The sequence below is a fragment of the Bos mutus genome, chromosome 1 (assembly GCF_027580195.1).
Source record: "Bos mutus isolate GX-2022 chromosome 1, NWIPB_WYAK_1.1, whole genome shotgun sequence".
NCBI classification, from domain to species: domain Eukaryota; kingdom Metazoa; phylum Chordata; class Mammalia; order Artiodactyla; family Bovidae; genus Bos; species Bos mutus.
The window spans coordinates 20,471,383-20,497,270 of NC_091617.1; the positions used below are offsets into that span (position 1 = coordinate 20,471,383).

Genomic DNA, 25,888 nt, shown 5'->3' on the forward strand with positions numbered 1-25,888 from the left:
ACATTTTAATAATCAGTGATTAAAGCAGGCTGTACTGTGGCCCTGCCCTGGGGAGACTGAGGTGTGAAGAATAGCATTTCTGACACCCACAGATGGGACTTCCTGATGGTCCAGTAGCTAAGAATCCCTCTGCTGATGTAGGGGCCACAGGTTCAATCCTTTGTTCAGGAGCTAAAATCCCACACGCCTTGGGGTAGCTAAGCCTGCATATTGCAACTATTGAAGCCTGAGTGCTCTAGAGCGCATGCTCTGCCATAAGAGAAGCCATGGCAATGAGAGGCTCATGCACCGCGACTAGGAAGGCCTGCGTGCTGGAATTAAGAACAAGCAAAACCAAAAATAAACACAAGTTAATTAAATACCCACAGAGAGTGAAAGTGGCTCAGTCAAGTCTGACTCTTTGCAACCCTGTGGACTATACACTCCATGGAATTTTCCCCGCCAGAATACTGGAGTGGGTAGCCTTTCTCTTCTCCAGGGGATCTTCCCAACCCAGGGATTGAACCCAGGAGGATTCTTTACCAGCTGAGCCACAAAGGAAGCCCAAGAAGACTGGGTTCTTCTCCAGTGGATCTTCCTGACCCAGGAATTGAACTGGGGTCTCCTGCATTGCAGGCAGATTCTTTACCAACTGAGCTACGAGGGAAGCCCTAAATACCCACACAGGCACTATCAATTTGACCTTAGTCATTTGGGTCACAAAAACTTGTGTGTGTGCTCAGTAGCTCAGTTGCATCTTAACTCGTTTGCAATCCCATGGATTACAGCCCACCAGGTACCTCTGCCCATGGAATTTTCCAGGCAAGAATACTGGAGTGGGGTGCCATTTCCTCCTCCAAGGTATCTTCCCGACCTAGGGATCAAACCTGCATCTCTTGCATCGCCTGCATTTGCAGGCATATTCTTTACCACTAGTGCCACCTGGGAAGTCACTCCACAAACACTTATTGAGCATTTATTATACTAGATATTATGTGAATTACTAGAACCACAAGACTGAAAAGATATTAACCCTGACCTCTAAAAGTTTACAGTCTAGTGGGAGTTAGTGACATGTAAAGACATGGCTTAAATCCCATGGATGGAGGAGCCTGGTGGGCTGCACTCCATGGGGGGTCGCTATGAGTCGGACGCGACTGAGCGACTTCACTTTCACTTTTCACTTTCACACAATGGAGAAGGCAACGGCAACCCACTCCGGTGTTCTTGCCTGGAGAATCCCAGGGATGGGGGAGCCTGGTGGGCTGCTGTCTATGGGGTCGCACAGAGTCAGACACGACTGAAACGACTTAGCAGCAGAAGCAGCAGCAGTCAATTTTTCTAAGAGGTACAAAAAAATGAAGCTTTCCTGGGAGACTCATGGAATAATTCTCTACATTTTATTTTATTAAACAATCTGTATTGTTTCTTCTGATTTTAGACATACAGCTGAAAAGTTTACAAAATATGAGAAAGTATAAAGAAGAAAATAAAACCTCTTGTAAGCTCATTATTGAGCTATAAGCACCCATGACTTGTGGCTATCTTTTCTTCTGAATTGTTATGGAGATTGTTTATATCATGGGTGTGTTTTTTTTTTTCCCCTCCAGGTTATCATGATGCAGCCTACTTCTAATCTACCTATCTGTCCTGCCCATCTTGTAAATTCCTGCTTTTTATCTCTGTTGGTTGGGAAATCAGAAAACCAAACTTGTTCAGATGGTGTCTAAAAGAAGAGTAAATTACAGTGAGTGCAGGTCTAAGGGCCTCTTCTCAGAGCAACAGAGCATGAGTTTTAGCACATGGTTTCTATTTTGGATCCTCAGAGACCTTTTTTCCCTTGCTTCCTGGGTTTCAGCTGTGTTCCTGGTACTTGAGGTTATTGGATAGATGACCTCTCCATAAGCGAGGATGCTTTTTTCTAAATGTAGTTCCTGACTTTTAGAAACTAATGAGAATTTGGCAATGCCTGGCTATCAATAGCTTGTCACCATTAAGCGGGGAGCAAAAATGGCCTCAATTTTAAACCTCTCCTTCAGGCCAGGAAGAGCCTGACAATCTAGGCACAAAAGACAAGGGGCAATTTAAACATGATGCTAATTATGGTGTTTACCTTCATTTAGGGTTGCCAGATAAAATGTAGGGGACCCAGTTAAATTTGAACTTAAGTAAGCAATTGGTAGTTTTTTAGTATAAATATGTCCTATGCAATAATTGGGATTCACTTATACTAATATTGTGTTTGTGTATATATGTGTGTGTATATATACATATATATATATAAAATTTATCTAAAATTCAAATCTAATCTTGTACTTTTATTTGCTACATCTATAGCAACTATACCTCAATCCTCTCCAGGTGCCCAGTTATCACTATTAGACCTTTCTCCTTCTTTCTCCTTCTAAGGCTAGCCAGAAAGGCTCAGTTGAATTCAGTTGACTTCACTTTCTACTTGTTTATATTTCAAATGGTTTAAGATTTGGTTTAAATATATTTGTTTATGGAACAATATCTTTTAAATAAGAGAAATGCTTTAGCATAAACGCAGAAGTGAAGTGAAGTCGCCCAGTCGTGTCCGACTCTTTGCAACCCCATGGACTGTAGCCTACCAGGCTCCTCCCTCCATGGGATTCTCTAGGCAAGAGTACTGGAGTGGGTTGCCATTCCCTTCTCCAGGGGATCTTCCCGACCCAGGGATCGAACCCGGGTCTCCTGCATTGGAGGCAGACGCTTTAACCTCTGAGCCACCTGGAAAGCCAGAGCCCTATCCTAAAATGGTTAAATTGAGGTCACAGCACATGTGTGTGTGTGTGTGTATAGGCAAGCAAACATTGAGATTTTAAAAGAAAAATTATTTTCCATTTTAACCTCATAATTTAAATCATAAAGATTTGAACAGAAAAAGTTTTGGACATTTCCAATGAAAGTTGAGTTCAAAATTATGGAGGAAATTACCTTTAAAAAAAGCTGTGTTTTTTCCAATGCCTTTTTAGTGATTCTAAAATCATAGTTAAAGGAATGGATCTATTAATTCCTTTAAAGCTACTGCTAGCACTAAGCCAAGCGCATCGACACGACTGATCTACTTTTCTTCCTGATGATAACAGTGATGATGGTGCTTTTTAGAAAATACTTTCTTTTAGAAATAGAGAATAAGAGATATGTTCTTATTTAATGTTTAAAACTCTGAATTATTCTTTTATATTAAGGCCAAAAAAGCATGGGTTCTAGAGTTCATCCTGGATTAGAATTCTACCTCTGACCCCTACTTACTGAGTCTGGAGAAATCACTTAAATGCTTTGAACTCCAGTCTCAGTGTCTAAACAAGGGGGTAGCAATACTGAGGATTTAAAGAGATGAGATGGGGTAATGTCCATGAAAGAATCTGGCCTTACACAGTGTGCATAAGTGCATGCGTGCCTGCTGTGTCACGTCTGACTCTTTGTAACCCTTTGGACTATAGCCCACCAGGATCCTCTGTCCGTGGAATGTCCTAGGCAAAAACACAGAAGTGGGTTGCCATTTCCTACTCCAGGTATTTTTGCAACCCAGGGATTGAACCTGAGTCTCTTGTGTCTCCTGCATTGTCATGCAGATTCTTTACCACTGGGTACCTAGTAGGTATCTTTCAATTCTTTTAGGGATATAATTTCTGTTATTACTAAAATATTTGGCTATCAGAGGGGCATAAGTTTCCAAAGTTGGTCCCTACTTCTGGTGATAAATCTTGGACAGCATCATTCAAATCCTCCTCCCCTCTTTTCCCTTTCTTCTATGTGTGAAGTTATTTTGAAGTCCTTATTAAACATCCCTTTTGGATCTTGACAAATGCCAAAGCTGTATATAGAGAATGGTTTTCTTTTTGCTTCTAATCTATTAAATTACCCGACAACTTATAGGACAGAGGTCATGTATCCAGGGCACTGTTATTTTGTATAACTTCTTATTTCTTCCAAAAAAGTCTGTATCTACTTATTTTTTCCCCATTCTTGATGAAGGAAAAATATTACTGCCTCTTATCACTCAGAAAAGAATTCATCCAGCTCTACAAAGGTTTAATATAAGGCTTTGAACTGAACTGAACTTGTTTATATTAAATATTAAATGAATAGATCTATAGTCTTCCTGGCTCTTCCAGCATCCGTTTTTACAATGCACTGCAGAAAACACGGGGGCATGTTTTTCAGTGAACAGCAGCACCTGTCATTTAAGTTCTCACCAGTGTTTCTCTTTTATTTGTTAGTCTCAGACAATGAAACCTGCACATGAAGTTCTTGTGCATTTTGCTTCATATTACTTTTAAAATAGTAGCACTCTGGTGTTGTATATTATATTCGTGATCATTTTATAAGGAACTATTGACTGAAACCATCCACCTTGGCCAGCCACCATGACAACCACTTGCCTGAGTTGTCTCACAATAGAAGGTCCCAATAAGGAATATGGTGCTACAGTCAACAGCTAACCAGAAGAATTCAGGCAGGGCCAAAAGATGGAGGAGCCAAGCAACTTCCCAGACTCCTTCTTCTAGAATTCATCTTGGCTAAAAGATGTGCTTGTCACCAGGAAGGGCCCTAAGTTAAAATGGAAATGATTGGCCAGAGACAACCCAGAAACCAACCTCATTATTATAAACACTGAGGTTGTGAGCCACATGGCAGAGCAGTTGTCTTGGGTTCCCTTACTCTGCTACACTCCACCCAGGCTCCCCTTCCCAATAAAGTCTCTTGTATTGTCATCACATGTGTCTCCTCAGACAATTCACTTCTGAGTGTTAGACAAGAGCCCACTCTCAGGCCCTGGAAGGAGTCCTCCTTCCTGTAACAATTTCATCCACATTTGTGACCACTCCTCTGCATAGGAACTGAAAGAAGAAGAGAAAGATCCATCCACCAAAAGAGTTCAGCCACTTCTGATTGGGGTGGGGGCAGAAGGGAGTGATCCCAAAGAAAGAGGAGAAATATGGTCTAATCCAGCACTATGGACCCAGCAACAGGGCCCAGGGGAGGGCGGGGAGGGGGTTAACGGCTGTGGGTATAGTTTGCCAACTAATTATGGGAAGTGGACCAAACAATTCTAATTCATATGTTAATTAGGTGATCCATCAAAGTAAAAATTTGGAACTCAAGCAGCCTTGTTCTAGGACCCCAGGTTAAGTATACCTGACAAGAAACATTTTAACCTTCATTTTGCCGTGAAAGGGTTTTGTCTTTAAATCACATTCTAAGCATATCAATTCTCCCAATAGAAGAAAAATCTTACATTTTAGGCAACGCTGGTTGCAATTTCACTGACATTGGGATGCAAGATAGCCCATGTGTCACTGGTGGGAAAGATGCTCCTGGAAGCAGAGTCTCAGCCTGGAAGTGGTCTTGGTGTTCAGTCCTGGAATTTTGGCATCCTGGCTCTCTAGCTCTATGGGGGTGAATGAGAGTGCTGGAGAGCTGAGTGCCCTAACTCTTGAGGTGCAAGCAAAATTGCTATAGAAGCCTTAGCTAAGTCTAATACAGAATGGACATCCTTTATACTACTCAGTGACCCTCCACTTTCAGTCATAGAGGCATAGGTCCAATTTCACCAACATCACAAGGGGAGATTTTCCTGGTGGCCATGACAGCAGTCGTCATGGAAACAGTATTTTAACCTTAAAGTATTTCTTCCATGGATCCAAGATCTAAAGATCAGAAAGTCCTGACTTTCTAGCCATGGCAGCAAGCAGCAAATACTAACAAGTGTCCCTGGAGATGTTAGAAATATTTGAGAAGGTAAACACTACAAAACACTTGACTTCTTGGAGTTAGGTAGAAGGATGGTTTGGGAAAATAAATGCAGAATTTAATATCAATGAGAATACCTCTGTAACTGGATGGAGTCCACAGTACTTGTGTAACATTTGAATATATTAATATATTCCCACGTTTGTTTATTGATGTCTTAAAGACATAAGATACATAAGATAGACATGGCCTCTAGCTTCCCTTGATGAAATTTTTAGTCTAACTCTTATATACTCCAAGGAAACTTTACTGTTTTGAAAGGATATTTACATTAATTTAAGGCACTGCAATCCAAGGACTTAAATAGAAACCTTGCAAATCTGTGTAATAGCTAAGCATTGATACGACATTTAGTGTGTAAAAATACTAATGGTTGCTCTCGTCTTCCAAAGATGATAACAAGGAGGTGGTTTCATTGATACTCTTGTCTATAAAATGGTCCTTCTCCTCCAAGTGAGCTGCTCAGCCTCTAAATTCTATCTCATAACTTTAGCATCCAGGAATGAAAGTTATACCTGGCCAGCCAGCCTGATAACTAAATCCACCTCAGCCATCAAATGAATAGCAGATAGTGCAATCAAATTATCCTCCCATCCAAAAGGCTGATGTTAGATATTTCCAATTAAAGAAAGATAGGTCAAATACTTTTCCAACTCCAGACTCTCATAAATAAAAAATCACTATTCCATTTTATGATAAATATGTTTGCTTAGAGTACTACCAACAATTTGAAATATAGCTTGGTCATTTGGATCCTCCATAATGGTATTATGTACATGTCAACACCTGCCATGACAGGAATTCATAATCAGTCAAATAAAATAAATGGTTATTAGCACTTATGACATGTGAGATTCTATAGGCAGCAAGAATTTACTCATCCTTTCAAAGGGAGAAGCAGAATTAATATGTGATAAGGTTCAGATTTTCAAACATTTTATAATCTTGTTAGGAAAAAATTAAAATACATGAAATAAGGGTAAAAGGCAACAATAAAGAGTAAATATAAAAAGGCATATAATAAAATACTGCAGTATGGCAGGTGCTAAGGAGAAATCAGGTAAAACTGAAAGTTGGAATAGTTCAAGGATACTGCACAGCCTAGATGGCTGGGCCTTGAGAAAACATAAAGTATTTCATAGGTACAAATAAGCTTAGGAAATTGTAGTTGGGGTAAATAAGGTGTAGGTAGTGGTATGAACTTGCTGTGTTTCTGAAGCAGTGAGCAGACTGATCGACCTAAAAGGGAAGATAAAGTAAGATCAGTAGGAAGAGTGGGTGCTTTAGGGAGGACTCGAACGCTAAGCAGATGCTTATTTTATCAAAGTACAGTTGATTTACAATGTTGTATTAATTTATGTTTCATTGCAAAGTGACTCAGTCATACATAGACATGCATATACATTCTTTTTCATGAAGGTTTATCGTAGAATATTGAAAATAATTCCCCATGCTCTACAGTAGGACCTTGTTGTTTATCCATCCTATACATGATAGTTTGTGTCTGCTAATCCCAAACTCCTGATCCTTCCCTCCCCACCTCCTTCCCTGTTGCAACCACAAATCTGTTCTCTGTGTCTGAGTCTCTTTCTGTTTAGTAGCTCATTTGTGTCATGTTTTAGCTTCTACATATAAGTGATACCATATAATATTTGTCTTTGAATTACTTCACTTAGCATGATAGTCTCGAGGTCCATCCATGTTGCCCCAAATGACAGTATTTCATTTTTATGGCTAATATTCCATCCTACGTATGTACCACACCTTTATCCGTTCACATGTTGATGGGCATTTATGTTGTCTCCATGTCTTGACTATTATCAATAGTGCTAAGTAGCCACATTTTAACATGGATAGTGGGTAATAAGCCACAGCAGATTCTGATGCAGAGGAAACATTTGCTATCATTAGTGGTTGGAGAAAAATTAATTTGATAACTGTGTGGGGGTTTGAGTTGAGTAGGACAAGTCAGGACAAATAGCATGCACAGCCACTGGTCAACACTGAGTCATTTTTTCCACATGTAAAATGTTAGGATTATCTGTAAGTGACTTGTTGGCATGGATGGATCAAAGCACAAGTTAGGAAAGAGTAATTAAATGAACAATTCAGGGGTTGAGCAAGGCTAGGGAGAATGATGAGTTTGGGACATGTGAGTTAGAAAGAGAAGACAGAATATGGAATGTCTGTATTTGGAAGGTCCTGGGTAACACATGCTTTATGTTGAGGGAACTATCTTGGAAATCCTATTAATAAGCCATAATTGGAAGGCATTAAAAATTATTAGTGGAGCCCTGCCTCTGAATGACCTATACCACCCTGGTGAAATAAATACATTCATGGAGCAATGTTTAGAGAAAAGAGGAATACTGAGGTCAATGTAAAACCAAGTATCCAAAACAGGTCATTATCTGAGATCATTCTAGATCAAAATGTGAAAAATGTACCATGTTCAAATTAGTATGCAAAATAAAGCATCAGTATGGAGTGAATTTATGTGATTATACCATGAATAATTCATTAGCATAAGCAATACAATTAGCTTCTTATAATATAATGATACAACTATTGCATTCATGTACAGTAAGCCTGACCCGAAGTGTCATAATAGCGAGAAGTTTGAGAGCAGAACAAAGCCCTAAATGTCTCAAATTCAAAGGACAGAATGAAATTTGCTGTTAATGGGACAAAAATGTGGTAAGTAGTCAGGACAAGTTCTTGTCTAAAATTGGTAAATAGTGGTATAATTTATTTATTTATTTTTAATATGTATTTACTTTTAATTGATTGATAGTTGCTTTACAATATTGGTTTGATTTCTGTCATATATCAATATGAATTAACCATAGGTGTGCATATGTCCCCTCCCTCTTGAATCTCCCTCCCTCCTCCACACATTCCTACTCCTCTAGGCTATTATTTTTATATGAACACTTTATGAGACATCAGACAAAAATTACTTTTGTCAGTATGAAAGGTAATTGATGTGTTCGATGAATATATCTCAACATAGTTTATAAAATATTATGTGTAAAGCACCTGGTTAACAGTTGAACAGCTACCTATTCTGAATAATTTGCATTTTCTTTATTTTTGTATTATGTTTTTTTTTTCCATTGAAGCATAGTTGATTTACAATGTGTTGATCTCCACTGTACAGAAAAGTGACTCATTTATACACACACACACACGTGCACATATACATTCTTTTTTATATATTCTTTTCCATTATGGCTTGTCACAAGGTATTGAATATAGTTTCCTGTGTTACACTTTAATACCTTGCTGTTTATCCATTTGAAATGTAATAGTTTGCATCTACCAACCCCAAACTTCCAGTCCATCCCTCCCCATCCCCCTGCCCTTGGCAATCACAAGCCTGTTCTCTATGTCTATGAGTCTGTTTCCATTTTGTGGATAATTCATTTGCTCCATATTCTAGATTTCACACATAAGCAATATGATATGGTATTTGGAGAAGGCAATGGCACCCCACTCCAGTACTCTTGCCTGGAAAATCCCATGGACGGAGGAGCCTGGTGGGCTGCAGTCCAGGATGTCGCTAAGAGTCAGGCAAGATTGAGCAACTTCACTTTCACTTTTCACTTTCATACATTGGAGAAGGAAATGGCAACTCACTCCAGTGTTCTTGCCTGGAGAATCCCAGGGACAGAGGAGCCTGGTGGGCTGTGGGATCTGTGGGGTCGCACAGAGTCGGACACGACTGAAGTGACTTAGCAGCAGCAGCAGCAGCAGCATATGGTATTTATCTTTCTCCTTTTGGCTTACTTCACTTAGTATGATAATCTCTAGTTGCATTCAAGTTGCTGCAAATGGCATTATTACATTCTTTTTTTATGGCTGAGTAGTATTTCGTTGTATTTGGATACCATATCTTCTCTATCCATTTGTGTGTCAATGGACATTTATGTTGTTTCCATGTTTTGGTTATTGTGGATACTGCTGCTATGAACACGGGGTGCAAGTATATTTTTGAATTAAAGTTTTGTCCTGGTATATTCCCAGGGTTGGGGTTGCTGGATCATATACTAATTCTAATTTTAGTTTTCTGAGAAACCTCCATACTGTTTTTCTAACCTACATTCCTACCAACAGTGTGGAAGAGTTCTCTTTTCTCTATATCCTGTTTAGCACTTGTTATTTGTAGACTTTTTATGATAGACATTCTGACTGGTATGAGGTGGTAACTCATTGTAGTTTTGATTTATGTATCTCTAATGATTAGTGATATTGAGCATCTTTTCATGTGTCTCTTGGCCATCTGTATGTCTTCTTTGAAGAAATGTCTATTTAGGTCTTCTGCCCCTTTTTCCATTGGGTTGTTTTTTGTTGTTGAGTTGTATGAGCTATTTATATATTTTGGAAATTAAGCCCTTGTCTGTTGAATCATTTGAAAGTATCTTCTGTATATTGTCTTTTTTTATGGTTTCCTTTGCTGTTGAATAACTTGAATTTTAACTTTAGAAAAGTCTTTCTCAAACTTTCAGAAGGCAGAAACCTGATGATTGAACAGACATAGGATAATCAGTGCCTGAACTGGATCAATAAGTAACTGGCATCAGCAGTTTGCTTCAACAGAATCAGTACTTTGAAGAATAGAGGTTCAATGCACTTTAAAGTCCTAATTTAGTTGTTTTCATAATGAAATTATATCTCTCCTGGACTTTTACTGTGTTGATTTAGTCTGAGCTTGCCTATTATAGATACCCCATGTGGGCTTCCTTGGAACTTAATTTTTCTGCTCTTCTTTTAGAGTTCCCATGGTTTCATGCATAGGAATCCAGCAGAGTGAAATATCTGAACACAGCTTCAGGTTACTTCTAGTTGGTTTTGCTTCAACACTAATTAATGGCCAACAGTAAAACATATACATTGAGAATGGTGAAGCAAAATACTCATTTCAATGAGGTAAACACCAAAAATAATGAAATGTTTTTGTTGTTTTCAGTGTCATCCATATCAGAGAAACTTTTTTGATGGTAGGACCTGGAAAGTAGCAATGTTGCAGTGAGTTTTGAAGGACGACTTTTAAATAAAGTCATACATCTCAAGCAATATTCAAGTTTACATTGAATTTCCCACAGTAGCAGTTTTAGTTACTCTTATTTCAAAGCTGGGCTTCCCAGCTGGTGCAGTGGTAAAGAATCCACCTTCCAATGCAGGGGATGAAAGAGATGCAGATTTGATCCCTGGGTTGGGAAGATTTCCTGGAGAAGGAAATGACACTATTCCACTATTATTACCTGGAAAATTTGATGGACAGAGGAAGGCTACATTCATGGGGTCTCAAAAGAGTTGGACATGACTGAGCATGAGTACTTCTATCAGAGTCTGTCTAGCATCTAATTTGAAGCTAAAACAACCAGGGATACATCAGAATCCATTTGTAGTACATTCTATAATTGAACCCTGGAGTGAATCAAACCCTGGAAAAGGAAATGGCAATGCATTCCAGTATGCTTGCCTGGGAAATCCCATGAACAGAGGAGCCTGGCGGGCTACAATCCTTGGGGTTGTCAAGAGCCTGGCATGACTTAGCGACTGAACAACAACATGTGGTAGTGAAATATTATCTTGGTTAATTCAGGCTGTTATAACAAACCTACCATCAACTGGACGGCTTAAACCACAGACATTTCTAACAGTTCTGGAGGCTGGGAAGTCCAAGATCAAGTTGCCATCAGATTCAGTGTCTGGCAAGGACTAGCTTCCTGGTTCAAAGACAGTAGTCTTCAGTGTTTTCACATGACAGAGAAAGTGAGCTAGCTCTCTGGTCTCTCTCTCTTTTTTTTAAAGGCTTCAATCCCATTCATGAGGGCTCTTCCCCCATGACCTAATTCTCTCCCAAAGGCCCCACCTTTAAATTTCATCACATCAATATAAAGGGCTAGAATTTTAACATGTGAATGCAGGGGAGACACAGGCATTCAGTCCATAACAGTATCAACTAAGTCAGAACTATATGATAGCTTCCATGATATAATTTTTGTAAATATACTATTACTACTACTAAGTCACTTCAGTCATGTCCAACTCTGTGCAACCCCATAGACAGCAGCCCACCAGGCTCCCCTATCCCTGGGATTCTCCAGGCAAGAACACTGGAGTGGGATGCCATTCCCTTCTCCAATGCATGAAAGTGAAAAGTGAAACTGAAGTCTCTCAGTCGTGTCCGACTCTTAGCGACCCCATGGACTGCAGCCTACCAGGCTCCTCCGTCCATGGGATTTTCCAGGCAAGAGTACTGGAGTGGGGTGCCATTGCCTTCCCCTTTAATTTCTACAAAAATTCTACAAAAAGACATTCATTTCTTACAATAGAGTAAAGCAAATAAAAAATCCATTTATTGAAAAGCATTTTAATTGCTGAAGAAAAGATTTCAGTTCAGTTCAGTTCAGTCGCTCAGTCGTGTCTGACTCTTTGTGACCCCATGAATCGCAGCGTGCCAGGCCTCCCTGTCCATCACCAACTCCCAGAGTTCACTCAAACTCATGTCCATTGAGTCGGTGATGCCATCCAACCATCTCATCCTCTGTCGTCCCCTTCTCCTCCTGCCCCCAATCCCTCCCAGGATCAGGGTCTTTTCCAATGAGTCAACTCTTCACATGTGGTGGCCAAAGTACTGGAGTTTCAGCTTTAGCATCATTCTTTCCAAAGAAATTCCAGGGCTGATCTCCTTGAGAATGGACTGGTTGGATCTCCTTGCAGTCCAAGGGACTCTCAAGTGTCTTCTCCAACACCACAGTTCAAAAGCATCAATTCTTCAGTGCTCAGCTTTCTTCACAGTCCAACTCTCACATCCATACATGACCACAGGAAAAACCATAGCCTTGACTAGACGGACCTTTGTTGGCAAAGTAATGTCTCTGCTTTTGAATATACTATCTAGGTTGGTCATAACTGTCCTTCCAAGGAGTAAGCGTCTTTTAATTTCATGGCTGCAGTCACCATCTGCAGTGATTTGGGAGCCCAAAAAAATAAAGTCTGACACTGTTTCCACTGTTTCCCCATCTATTTCCCATGACGTGATGGGACCAGATGCCATGATCTTCATGTCCAAAGGCACACTCACTCACTCACGTTGCTAAGCTGGCAAGAGAAGCTAAACTGAACTGGAGTATGAATCCACAGCAAAGAGTGCTGGCTGACCTACAGGTGATTTTCAGAACCATCTAAACTGCAACATTGATATTACTAGACTACATGTGATTATATGAGACAAAACCTAAGGATCTTAAAAGATGGAGAACTGGTCAGAACTTCACATAATCTAGAACTTGAATTGCCATTAGAATTGCAAGAGGACCCAATTAACAAGACAATAATGAAAAAGAAGTTTAAAAAATTAGTGTTTGTATACTGCTGCTGCTAAGCTGCTTCAGTCGTGTCTGACTCTGCGACCCCAGAGATGGGAGCTCACCAGGCTCCCCTGTCCCTGGGATTCTCCAGGCAAGAACACTGGAGTGGGTTGCCATTTCCTTCTCTAATGCATGAAAGTGAAAAGTGAAAGTGAAGTCACTCAGTCATGTCCACTCTAAGCAACCCCATGGACTGCAGCCTACCAGGCTCATCCGTCCATGGGATTCTTTAGGCAAGAGTACTGGAGTGGCTTGCCATGTATACTTAATATCCAAACTTACTACAAATCTACATCAAAACAATGTGGTAGTGGTACAAGGACAGACACATAATCCAGTGGATAGAACTGTCAGAAATAAACCCAGATAGCAATTATTTTTCAATATAAATGCCAGAATCATTAAATGAGGAGAGAATAGTCTGTTCAACAATTGTATTGGTACAACTGGCTATTCACATAAAAAAAGATGAGCTTGAATCTATAGCCAATACCTTATGTATGTGCTTAGTCACTCAGTCATGTCTGACTCTTCTCGACCCTATGGACAGTGGGGATTCTCCAGGAAAGAATACTGGAGTGGGTCGCCATGCCCTCTTCCAGGGATCTTCCTGACCCAGGGATGGAACCTAGGTCTCCCGCATAGCAGGCAGATTCTTTACCATCTGAGCCAATAGGGAAGCCATACCTCAACAGAAATTAACTTAAAATGGATCAGCAGTCTGAAGATGAGAACTAAAACTATAAAATCCTTAGAAGAACACATGCAGGTAAATCTTGATCTTAGATTTAGCTAGATTCTTTTATATGACACTGACAGCACAAGCAACAAAGAAAAAAACAGGCAAATTGGACTTCATCAGAATTAAAAACTTCCATGCACCAAAGCACACTATTAAGAAAGTGAAAAAAAGGAGACTACAGAATGGGAGACAATATTTGCAAATTGTATATCTGATAAGGATCTTGTATCCAGAATATGTAAGGGGCTTTCACAATGCAACAACAACAATAAAAATAACAAATATTTAAAGGGAAGGTTTGGTGCTATTATATTTACGGCTTACTGCTTGCTACAAACTCATTTTGCATCCATCTCCTCTCTGCTTTGTGCCTTAGGAGGTTTACCTCTGCAGCAGCTCTATTTGCTGGCAAATTACTGATTTATTTTGGCCCATAGGAAGCGTTGGCAAAAGATCAACAGATTGGAGGAGAGAAAAGCCAGGGTATTTCTTCCCTGCTCCTCCCCTGCTTTAGCATCTTGGGCAGTTTCTCCGAAACTACAGCTCTGATTGGGAGTCCTTCTTCCATGGTTACAGTTCTCACTGGATTCTGGCAACCTCTATTTCTTCTCCTGGTCCCTTCAGCCTAAGAAGTAGTAACGTTGCCATCCCTGGGAGACTCACTAGCTCTTATTTGTTCCCGAAATCCTGTCCACAACTTTGTAATGAGTCCTATCATTAACGTCTCTTCATTTAGGCCCTATGCAGAATGAATTCTCTATCTTCCCAGGATGCGGGAGTCAACTAGCCTTCCTTAAAGATTGTTTTCAATTTATTTTTTATTTTTTTTAAAGATTGTTTTCAATTTAATGGTCAGATAATACCATTGATACCAAAATATATAATACCATAATTACAATAATGTCATAATACCAAAAAATGGGACTTACATGCTGTTCCACTTCTGTATTTGGCTTAAAAATTATGTACATAGACATCTATTTCATTTAGAGGGGAAAGATGAAAACAGATGGGGGAAATGCTAGGAGTGAAGGGACCTTTGCAGACCTGTGTAAAGAAATTGTCCCTGATACATTCAGAAAATCTTCACTTGCCAAAGAGCCCCTCCCAAGGGAACCATACAGAAAAAAACACCCCTTTTTGCTTCTTATGAATAAATTGAACATCATTACCCAAGCATTGTCCATTCCTCTAATGGAAAGGTTACAAGAGGAGGTCGTTCATTTTCTTTATGACTCATTTTCTTCACTTTTTCACCTTTGGATTGAGAATAAGTAGAATTTTTTAGTATTTTAGTTTAAACTAGGTCATTCCCCTCTCTCTTTGTTAGTGAAGTCTTACTTCCTTAAATTGGGTGATTGGGTGTATTCAGGATGTTTCTCTAAGTGATAGAGCTGAGTTTCAAAATCAATGTTATTCTCAGTGTTGGAAATGCATGGTGGAAATCTGTTGGGACTGCTTGGTAAATGAGAAGTAGGTCATGAAAGTCAAAAACAGTAGGTTGGAAAGAGGACGAGCAATTGCCTCTACCAGAAAAGTCATACCAGTGGACGGTGGGCAAATGCAATCAGGTTCAGATGCTGTGAAATAAAGCTTTAGAAAGGAGATCTAAAGAGAGGAGCAGAAGGACAAGGAGGGGAATTCTCCATGGTGGAAGGTCTCATTGCTATTTGGGAGATTCTTTTTTCCACACAATAGAAGAAGTCTAAGAGAAAAATGAGAATGGCTCTGAAACTTCTATGTTCATCGAGAATCTGAAAATAAACATATTATTTATATGCTATATAGAGATTATATTCTTAAATTCCCCAGTGCTGCCTTAGTTATCCCCTAAACCATCAGTATGTGACACAAAGTGGGCTCAAGGCAGGAGAGGGCAGTCAGTCCGGGAGACAGGAAATTGTTTTTCACGGAGATAAATGCTTTGTACCCTCAGTCTCCAGGGTGGTGGTGACCCACGGAGGAAGTAAAATTTAACAGCAGGCAGTGTTGCTGGGACCTCCAGGCTAGTGTTCTAACCCTCTTGTTAAACACCCTGAATATTGGAAAACATGACTTCATGATTGTATTCTTAATACCCAGAACTGCCTTTGCCTTCTAACAGGTAAACAATAAAGGTTGACTGAGTGCTAAAACATTCCCATGCCAGACTCCTCCTGTTCTTTCATCCCCTAGACTTATCTTAGAATTGATGGAGGAAAGGAGCCTGGACCTTGCCTGGACCTCTCACCTCGCCTGGGCCACGCCAGCCATTCTGCGGCAGTGTTTGATTGCTAAGTTTTAGCTAAAAGGATAGATAAGGAGGAGTATGGGGCAAATTGTTCAGCCAGAGTTTGGCCTGAGGAAAGACTTCAAAACTTGCCCCTGCAACACTTTATACAGTTTTAGGCTCTATCGGAAGCTTTGCATAAAGCGAAATCTGGGGCCCATTCTCTCTAGGTAGGGCTATCAGCCAGAGGTACCTGAGAACAGGCGCTTGCCTTGCGCGTGCGCGCGCTCTCTCTCTCTCTTCCACAGAATGATAATCCAGGGACAACAAAGGAAATACTCAGGAATGAATGTCAAGTCAAATTGTAGCTCTCTCTGCTGCCTTCTCGGACCTTGTTTTGGGGTAAGTCACACCTGCAGGAGGGACGTTCAGAATAAGCATGTTTGTCATTTGAGGCTTCTGTCTGCTCCGAAAGGAACTCTAAATCTTTCTTATGGAGGCACTGACATTTAGTTTGGCACATTTTCAGATACTAGAAAAAGAACCATGACTTGGCAAAAAAAAAAAAAAAAAAAAAAAGTCAAGTTAATATAGAGCAGAAGAGTCGACTATTTCAAGGCATTTAGAGAAAAATTGGCACATAAGTATGCAAATACACAAATTTTCAGGTATTGGGATCTATTATTATTTTTTTCTATCAACAAGTACCGTGTACATGAAATAAGATAAGTGTGACTTTTCCAAGCCTTCTAAAATCAAGGAGATTTCTTTTTCTTTGCAGTATTCAGGGGGTTTGGTTTGCTTGCTTATTTTTTTGTTATGTTTTTTGTTTCCAAGTTCAAGAGCATCATATAAAGATAAACTTTGCATCTGAAGATGAGGGGATGTTTTATCAGAGAAGCTATAGTATCCATTTTAGAGTAGATATGAATCTTAAATTTGATTCATGTTCTTCTGATGAGCTTCCCTGTTCCAAGTTTCAATTAAATCCCTATGGAGCACCAGACCTGTTTGTTGATTTAGGGGGAGTGTTACACTCTTGTGTTTATGCTTACAACTTAAAACGAAAGTGATCCAGAAAGACTGAGGAGGTATAAAACATTTTCCAAAATAGCCATGCAGTTTGGTATGTGTTGATATTCTGCAGAATATTTAGCTTTCTTTTTTCCCATAGGGTCATCTAATTCTACATTCTCACTTTTTTCTTTGCTGCTGGCCAGCTTCTACATCCTTTTACTTCTATGGTTCTGACATTTTAAGGCATTATTTGATCCCTCAAGTCTTTGATTATTATTTGATTTTCCCTAGACTAGTTTCTCCATCATTCTTTCATTAAAGGCTGGCCCATGAACGAAATTAGAAGGGTAAAGTTCATTTTTGTAGTTCCAGCAGTGGAATACCGTTTACATTTGTTACTGCATAAGTATCAGTTGGGTTTTCTAGGTGACACAAGTGGTAAATCCACTTGCCAATCCAGGAGGCACAAGAGATGCCTCCCTGAGTCAGGAAGATTCCCTGGAGTAGAAAATGGCAACTCACTCCAGTATTCTTGCCTAGAAAATTCTGTGGACAGAGGAGTCTGGCAGGCTATACAAGCCCCTGGGGCTGCAAAGAGTCACACAAAATTGAGCACAAACAAAAAACACCAGTTACTTGAAAGCAGATTAAAAAAAAAAAAAAAGCCCTGGGTCAGAAACATTAATATGTCATGCCCAAATCATATGGAGTCTCTTGAACTCTAAGGGGAGAAAAAGACAACCTGCTTTTAGACCTTCTGCTTTCCTTATTAACTTCGACCTTAGCTATTTCTCAATCCACTGCTTACATATCCATTTCAGACACTGGAGGTGTAGAAAATTTCATAAGAAAAGCTACCAGCATAAAAATGACTTTTTAAAGAAAGTTCAGCAACCTCTGTATAGATCGAATATGACATGTTGGAGTCACTGACTTCATTTATTAAATGCACTTCCCTGATGTGTTAAATAACTCCTTCTCCTAAGTGCAGAGGGTTTGTGTGGCTCTCCTCACCCCTCCCTTCTCATCTCCACGATTTACGACATTCTCCTGACAGGCCTCATACATCTAGGGTCCATTAGGTGGGAAGGTAGTTTTACCTCTGGGTGAGTCCTGAAGTAATCCTGGGGTGAGTGTTACTGTTTGGCAGTCTCCCTGGGAGTTTATAAAGGAACAAACAAACAAAAAAAACAAAGAATTATCTGGAATAAAGATTCAAGGCAAGAGTTTTCTCTTGCTTTTGAAATTGTCTTTACAATTTTCTATGAGAACTTTTCATTATTTTTATTTTATACATACACAGTGTTCTCCTTTTTAAGAATGTGTAGAATTGGAACAAAGATGATTAAGAAGGAGGTACAAATGTTTCAGAAAGATCTGTGGAGAGAAAGTGGAGGTGCCCAAGTCACAAACTGGGGCCACTTGTTGGAGCCCTGAGGATGGAAAAGTACATCTTGCATTTAAAACATGGTTTTGTGCCTGTGAATCAGTAAAGGATGTTTATAGATGAAGAATGTTCCAGTGTTGTCTGGAAACAGCTGATAATTCTGGATCAGTATCAGGTGTTTTGTGTGTGTGTGTGTGTGTGTGTGTGTGTGTAAAACAGATCCACATATTCATAGAAACCTAGTACAGATCAACCATAAGTTAAGCAGCTGAATAATTCAGGGTACCTGTTTCCTTTGAATTTCTTTCTAGTAGAGTTTGACATCAGAGAGTACTTGGGAGCCCTATTCCTATCTGCTACCATTGTTACTCCTAGGGCTGGTATTTAAAATGGAAATCACTGTTTTAAAAAAGGGATTGATACTTAGATAAGGATTTATCCTGCAAGTGTTTTGCACAAATTCCTGTAAAATGGCGTTGCAAATGTGTCACTTTTTCTTTTCTTTGAAGGGATTTTATTACTAGATAAAGAACTTTGAACTATCAAGCTCAGTAAGATATGAAATCATTCATATCTCCCAGTCCTGTAACAGGCTGAAGCTTCTGAGTACCTTTTAGTTAGAAGAATAATAATAGTTCTTAAAAATATGAAAAGACTGGTTACTGATGGCTACCTGTCCTCAGGCCTCGTTCTAACAGTGTCACTGTGAAATCTAAATTTGGTGTTAGAAGTCCACGGCTGTATTAATCTTTTGAAATAAAAATGTCATGGTTATGACTCTTTGGAACTGCTGCACTTAACTTCCAAACTGTTGCTTTTTAAAAAGGCTAATTCAGGGTTGGGTACATTAATGGCAATGTCCTATAAAACTGCCAGCTTAAAAAAAAAAAATGTCAGCAGAGACATTTTTTCTGGCCGATGTCAGCACAAAAGGGTGCCTCAGTTGTTTTCATCTCCAAACAGCTGCATGCTTTCATTGACATTTGGTGACCTTTCTTTGTGCACCAGGCTTAACCTCTTAGGTTATTTCCTGGCCTCCCTTCTGTGACCTTTGACCGAGGCCGACCTTTAGCTGGAGAATGTGACATTTTGTTCTCCTCTAGCTGACATGTGATGCTCTCATTATTCAAAGGTATGTGAAAATAATGACCCCCGGTGACCTTTGAGTTTCCTTTCATTTATTGGTTGTTTTTGGTGCTTGTTTGGCGTGTACTGGCCTAGGTGAAGGGGGGCTGAGTAGGGACTGGGCTAAGATAAGATGGCCAGTATCTCTCTTCAGTCTGTTTCTAATCCCTTTACTGTTGATGACTAAGCCTTAGTATTTTCTATTCATTGGTTTGGAGATGATTTTGGCCTTTGAGCACTAGTTCTTTTTGAAACTTAAGAAATTTGGTACAGTGAGTGAAGCTACTAGTTTCTTTCTTCTTCCTACTAATGACATTTATGTAGATAATAATGGCAATGCTTTTATACTTAGAAAATGAATACTTCACATACAAAGGTAACGTGAGAAACTGAAAAATTTATCATTTCTTCTTTATATATAAATGGTCTAGTCGGATCTTTGACAGAGTTCCATTTCTACATAAAAAGTTTTATATATTTCACTATATACTTTAACAAACCATGATTATTCTTATAGGTTTACTGTTATATTAATTTAATATGTATATTTATTAGCATATGAATATGAACATTGGGTATGGAGTGTGGAGAAGGGAAATGAATTTGAGCATTGATGAAATAATAGTCATAAGTTGTTTAAATTAGATTTGGAATTTCAGACTTGAGTTTATATATACTATTTTTTTAATCTCAAATATGCTATTAAATAATTTATGACATCTGATATCCACTTTTCAACAAGACAAAGTTATTTCCACTTTAAAAAAATACAAAGTAAGGAATCATCATCCATTTTATTTAGTGTGTGTCTGCTTGTATTTTGCTCAAAGTCTCACCTCATATAATTACATCTAGAATGGATTTAGCACCGTACAGAACTACAGATGAGAGTCTGGGTTGCTTGCCAAAATTTGGCACGGTCATTAACTCTGAGCTTTCATAACTTTCCAAGACAAGCTGTTGAGATGCTGATAATAAGTGACTTGAGGGTTATTATAAGTACAGTAACAACTACATAGTCTTCAGCAAAAACACAGAACCCTCTGACTGTACATTCAGATAAAGAAAAGCCCATCACTCCCAAGCTATCATACCCTTCTAATTTCAACTCCAAACACTTGAAGAAAAAAATTATTATATTATCTTATACTATACTTTAGGAGAAGGAAATGGCAACCCACTCCAGTGTTCTTACCTAGAGAATCCTGTGGACAGAGGAACCTGGTGGGCTGCTGTCCATAGGGTTGCACAGAGTCGGACACAACTGAAGCAACTTAGCATGTATGCATGCATACTATACTTTTGAGTATACAAAATTATTAGACCTTTAATATCATGAGATTTTTTTTCTTCTTGTGACTCAATTCATTGTTTGAGGCTGAATTTAAGAAACACGAACACAGAATATTACTTTCCTCCAAAGGACCTACCTTAAAGCTATCCTTCTCATTCTTGAATTAATGAGAGTAATTTTAAAAAGGATACAAGAGAGGTAGATGCTTTGAAGAACATGGTTGTTTCAAAACTAAACATACTTGCTCATCATCTACCCTGATACAGACTGGTATCTTCTTAGAGGAAGCATGCTTTCAATTCTACTTTGTAAAATGCTACCATAGGGGTTCTGTGTTCAAATATTTGAGTGACTACCTTAAACAGAGACCTCTACAGGCACAGAGATAAAATCTAAATCAGACATGATTATGGTTATGATCTTCAAGGAAAATGCAACCTGGTAGAAGAGATAAAGCAATATGGCACGCTGAACTTTTAACTGCTATAAGAAAGTTCAACAACAACAAAAATAAGCTTAAAAACAAACAAACAAACAAAAAACTTTCAACTTAAGTCAATGTATTTTAAGCTCTATTTAAAGCATTAAAAATTTTCATTCACAGGTAAATTTTTTCCTTGTCTATAAAATTCACTTATCATGCGGCTGACCTTTTCCTAATTATTGCATATTGCTTTATCATCCATTAACCATCTAAGCAAGCTCTACAAATAATTAGATTTAGGTCCATCATCTCCTATGGGGTGAAAATTGAACCTAATGCCAAAGCCAGAACTTCTACATCTCAAACAACAACACATGTTTAAACTGTCTACAGAGTCAACTAGAGAGGTAACAATTAAAGTGTGAGGTAACAATTAAAGGTAACAATTAAAGTGTGAAGTTCACTGAATTAATGTGACCAAGAGATGGAAAGGAGAAGAAATGTAGGGTACCTCCAGCATGGCTACAGGTTTACTCATGAGTTTCAGCCCTAACCATATTTATTCAACATGACTATTTACTTAGGAATTTTTTTTTTTAATTTCTTCTGTCTCTTACTGCCAACTTACACAATCTTTTACCTTTTTTAAACCAATGATATGTTCCATAGATTTAGAAGGAAGCCTCAAAAGTTACTTTAGAGAATGCATATTGTGGTTTGCACTGCGCAAATATGATTCTCATAAATGTTTTCTATTTTGTTTATATATATATATAGTTTATATTTTGTTTCTCTATATATAAAGGTTTGCTATTTTGTTTCTATTCAAATACATTTAACCCCACGAAGGACCAAGTTAAAAACATTTCATGGGTCCTGTATTGAACTAAAGCTCTGATTAATACATGGAAGTGTATACAGAGTAGATCTGCTGCCAGGGTAAAAATGTTCAATGAAAGGAAGCTTCTGCAGAAAAAAAAAAGCAAAGAAGTGAACAATATGTTGATGATTACATACATTACATTGAAGGGATATCTTTATTCTTTCACTTTGTAGGGTTTTCTAAAAAATGATTAAATTTACTTTAAAGATGTTTTGGGTTTCCTGATTTGGAAATACTTGGTGCATTAATCTCCTTTATTCATTTGTTATTTATTTTTGGAAACCTGGTTTTGCACTTAGCTCATTCTGTTCTCTGTAAAGATTCTAACTTGTCAGGCATTTAATCACCATTAAAGACAAATGTTTTCACTTGTTCAAAAAAGTTTTCACCTAATAATGAAATATGACTTGCTATACAAGTGTCACCCTTCATGGACAAAGTGGTTTAAAGTGATAACGGGTGACCAAGTTATAAATATTTAAAAATTGTGTCTGGCAGGAGACATAAGTTTCTTTCTCCAAACCCCAGTAACCCAAACCTGAGGAGAGCCAAGGTCTGTTTCCTGCTTTGTGATACTGCCTTATTGTTATTTAGATGACTTTAACCACAAAGGCCCCAAGCTCCCATGTGGTAGATTCATAAGAAGCCATAAATCTACCTCCTTGACCAAGTACAGTTTTTCAGCATCTGTTCTGTTAGGTATCAGAAATGTGCACACATGTAGTGTAGTAGAAGAACTACTCTTGTCTGGGTGACCCTTGTTGTTGTTTAGGCTCTAAATCATGTCTGACTCTTTTTGAACCCCATGGACCATAGCCTGCCAGGCTCCTCTGTTCATGGGATTTCCCAGGCAAGAATACTGGAATGGGTTGCCACTTCCGTCTTCAGGGGATTTTCCTGACCCAGGGATTGAACCTGCATCTCCTGCATTGGCAGGCGGATTCTTTACCACTGAGTCACCAGGGAAGCCCTACAGTAACCCTAACCAGGTTAATGTTGGGATCTTTTGGTACCTAAACTCGCAAATTTGGTTCTAATTTGTATATTATCAGAACTAATATAAATTCTAAAAGTCAACACTCCAAATGAGGAAATGGAGACCCTGCAACAGCAAAAAGAAGTAACACATTTTTAGTTTTACAATGAAAAAAAAAAAAAAAACTAATATCCTATGAGTTGTCTGATTATATGTGATAAAACCATTTTCCAGTAGTTCTTTATGCAATTACCTCTTTGTCTGTTTTACTCCTTGCAGTTGAAATATGTTATAATTCTTGCTAATTTCACTGAAATTCCTTGCTGTTTCTTGAGAAGCAGTCTAGACACCATAAATATTTATGTATCGTTATTGATTTAAAAGAACATGCTTCTTTTCTCCCTTGTAATAACAATTTATTTTAAATTTTAAGTATAAAATACTTAAAAATAATAATGATTCCTTTATTTTGATCCCATTAATTCCAACATAAATGATCACTTAACTTTGAGCTGGGAGAAGTGATTTTGTAGTGGAAGCTTGAGAGAATCAAACTGATTGAATTTTTAAACCATGCCTGTCAAGCAGCAGTCTCAGGAACTACCAAAATCACTGTATTTTGCCAGTGGATCTCTTTTATTTTAAAACTAATAGTAATCTATTTTGAATATCAGATTTTTATTCTTTCACATCCTGATTTCTTATAGTGATCATATATTCCCTTAAGTGAAGAAAGTACTTTATTATTTCTGAAATTAACAGTAAAATCTTTTTAATAGTATAGTGGTGATTTTTACTGTCAGAGATCAATAAATTCTTCTGTGGGACATAATATCTCATATTTGTTCTTGAATGAAGGGGAAATATTCTCTATATACATAAAATCTGCAAAGGAATTTATCTCAGCAAGATAATAGTTAATTTATAGTGTGAAGTTCAAAAGGGCAGAAAAAAGATAACAACTCAGTTTAGGTAAAGATGTAGCACATATATGCTGGAGGAAAATAAATGTCAAATAGAAAACTGTATCTGAAATTTGGATCACATTTAGATGTGCAAAAAAATGTTAAGAGCATTTGGGGGGCAATTGTGCTCCAATTAGATTTCTTTCACTTGCATCAACCAGCCTTGGTGTGAAAGTTAATCATATGATTTATGGGGCTCCTTAAGGAGTGAAAAGGAGGAAGCAAATAATAAGAAGAAGGAACTGACAGTGTAACATTTATGAGGAGCCCATCAATTACAAAGTTTGGTCTTGGGGTAGAGTGGAGGTAAGTCAAAAGAAAGTTATTAAAAATCAGAATTTTTTACGTTTTGTTCTTTATTGTATGTAATATCACTCACTGGAGATTATTTTTGAAGAGCAGAAAAAACATAATGAATTTCAAATTTTAGGAAATCCTTAATGAAACTGTAAGCCTAAACTAGAGATTTCTTAAGGTTTAGAGTTGCTTCCCAGGGGTTGCCTGTGCATAGGTTGGGAGTGGACATGCTGCTGCTGCTGCTAAGTCGCTTCAGTCGTGTCCAACTCTGTGCGACCCCATAGACGGCAGCCTACCAGGCTCCTCCGTCTCTGCGATTCTCCAGGCAAGAACTCTGGAGTGGGTTGCCATTTCCTTCTCCAATGCATGAGAGTGAAAAGTGAAAGTGAAATCACTCAGTCGCATCCGACTCTTTGCGACCCCATGGACTGCAGCCTATCAGGCTCCTCTGTCCATGGGATTCTCCAGGCAAGCGTACTGGAGTGGGTTGCCATTGCCTTCTCCTAGGAGTGGACATAAAAGGGCACAAATTTATTACTGGCTAGGACAAATATCTATATCTTTATAGGGATATGGTTATGAGAAACTCAAAGAGTCTGGCTGTATCAAATTGCCCTTGGGCTTATTTTGGGGAAAAGAACAATAATTAAGTGAGTAACATGGAGAAATAAAAATGCATTTCAAAGATGAACCAAGAAAAGAAGTAGACTTTGATATTTGCTTCTTTCAAAACCCAAAGGACAACAAATAATGTGAAGAAGAATATAAATTGGAAATTTGGGGACAGATCTAATGAATTCTTTATTTTCCCCAAAGGTTCTGTGTGCTGCATTGAACTGGTACCAGTTTTATAAGACTGATAGGCGATAGTTGACTCTGTAAAAACAGCTGACTTAAATGTCCACAGATTCTAGGAAAATTTCAGATTGCCCTGGTGGCTTTTGTTTCCTCTTATCAGTATAATGACTAACAAAGGCCATATACATTGTTATTGTTTTGACAGACACATAAGATACTAGAAACGTTTTATTGTGAACTCTTTTACAATTTTCTTTGAATTTTCTTGTTCTCCTCACACTGTGGGTGACCCATTAGCGGTCATAATTAGGAAAATTACAAGAAAGGAGACTCAACTGAATATTTTAATTTTAGTGACACTATCACCATCTTTGGTGACTTCCAATGTACTTGTTTATGCAATAATATGTTTTGATATTCTAGTAGTGTTGGTCTTAAAAAATATTTCCATCATCATGGTGCATGAGATGACATTAGGGACAGAAATAGTTATGAAAAAAACACTAGGAGTTATGATGTAAATATGTATATAAGATCTTTTCATAATGCAGATTACATAAATTTGAATTAAGTGACTTTTAAGAACATTGATTATTGATCTGATAAACTACTATATCCATTAGGGCCTTTTG

General features: G+C 38.4%; 1 non-coding gene across 1 annotated transcript; it reads right to left on the reverse strand.

Moving 5' to 3' along the window:
- Positions 1 to 2,664: 2,664 nt before the first annotated feature.
- Positions 2,665 to 2,736, reverse strand: TRNAW-CCA (transfer RNA tryptophan (anticodon CCA)). Its single transcript has one exon. It is a non-coding gene; the product is annotated as a tRNA-Trp (tRNA).
- Positions 2,737 to 25,888: the final 23,152 nt, after the last annotated feature.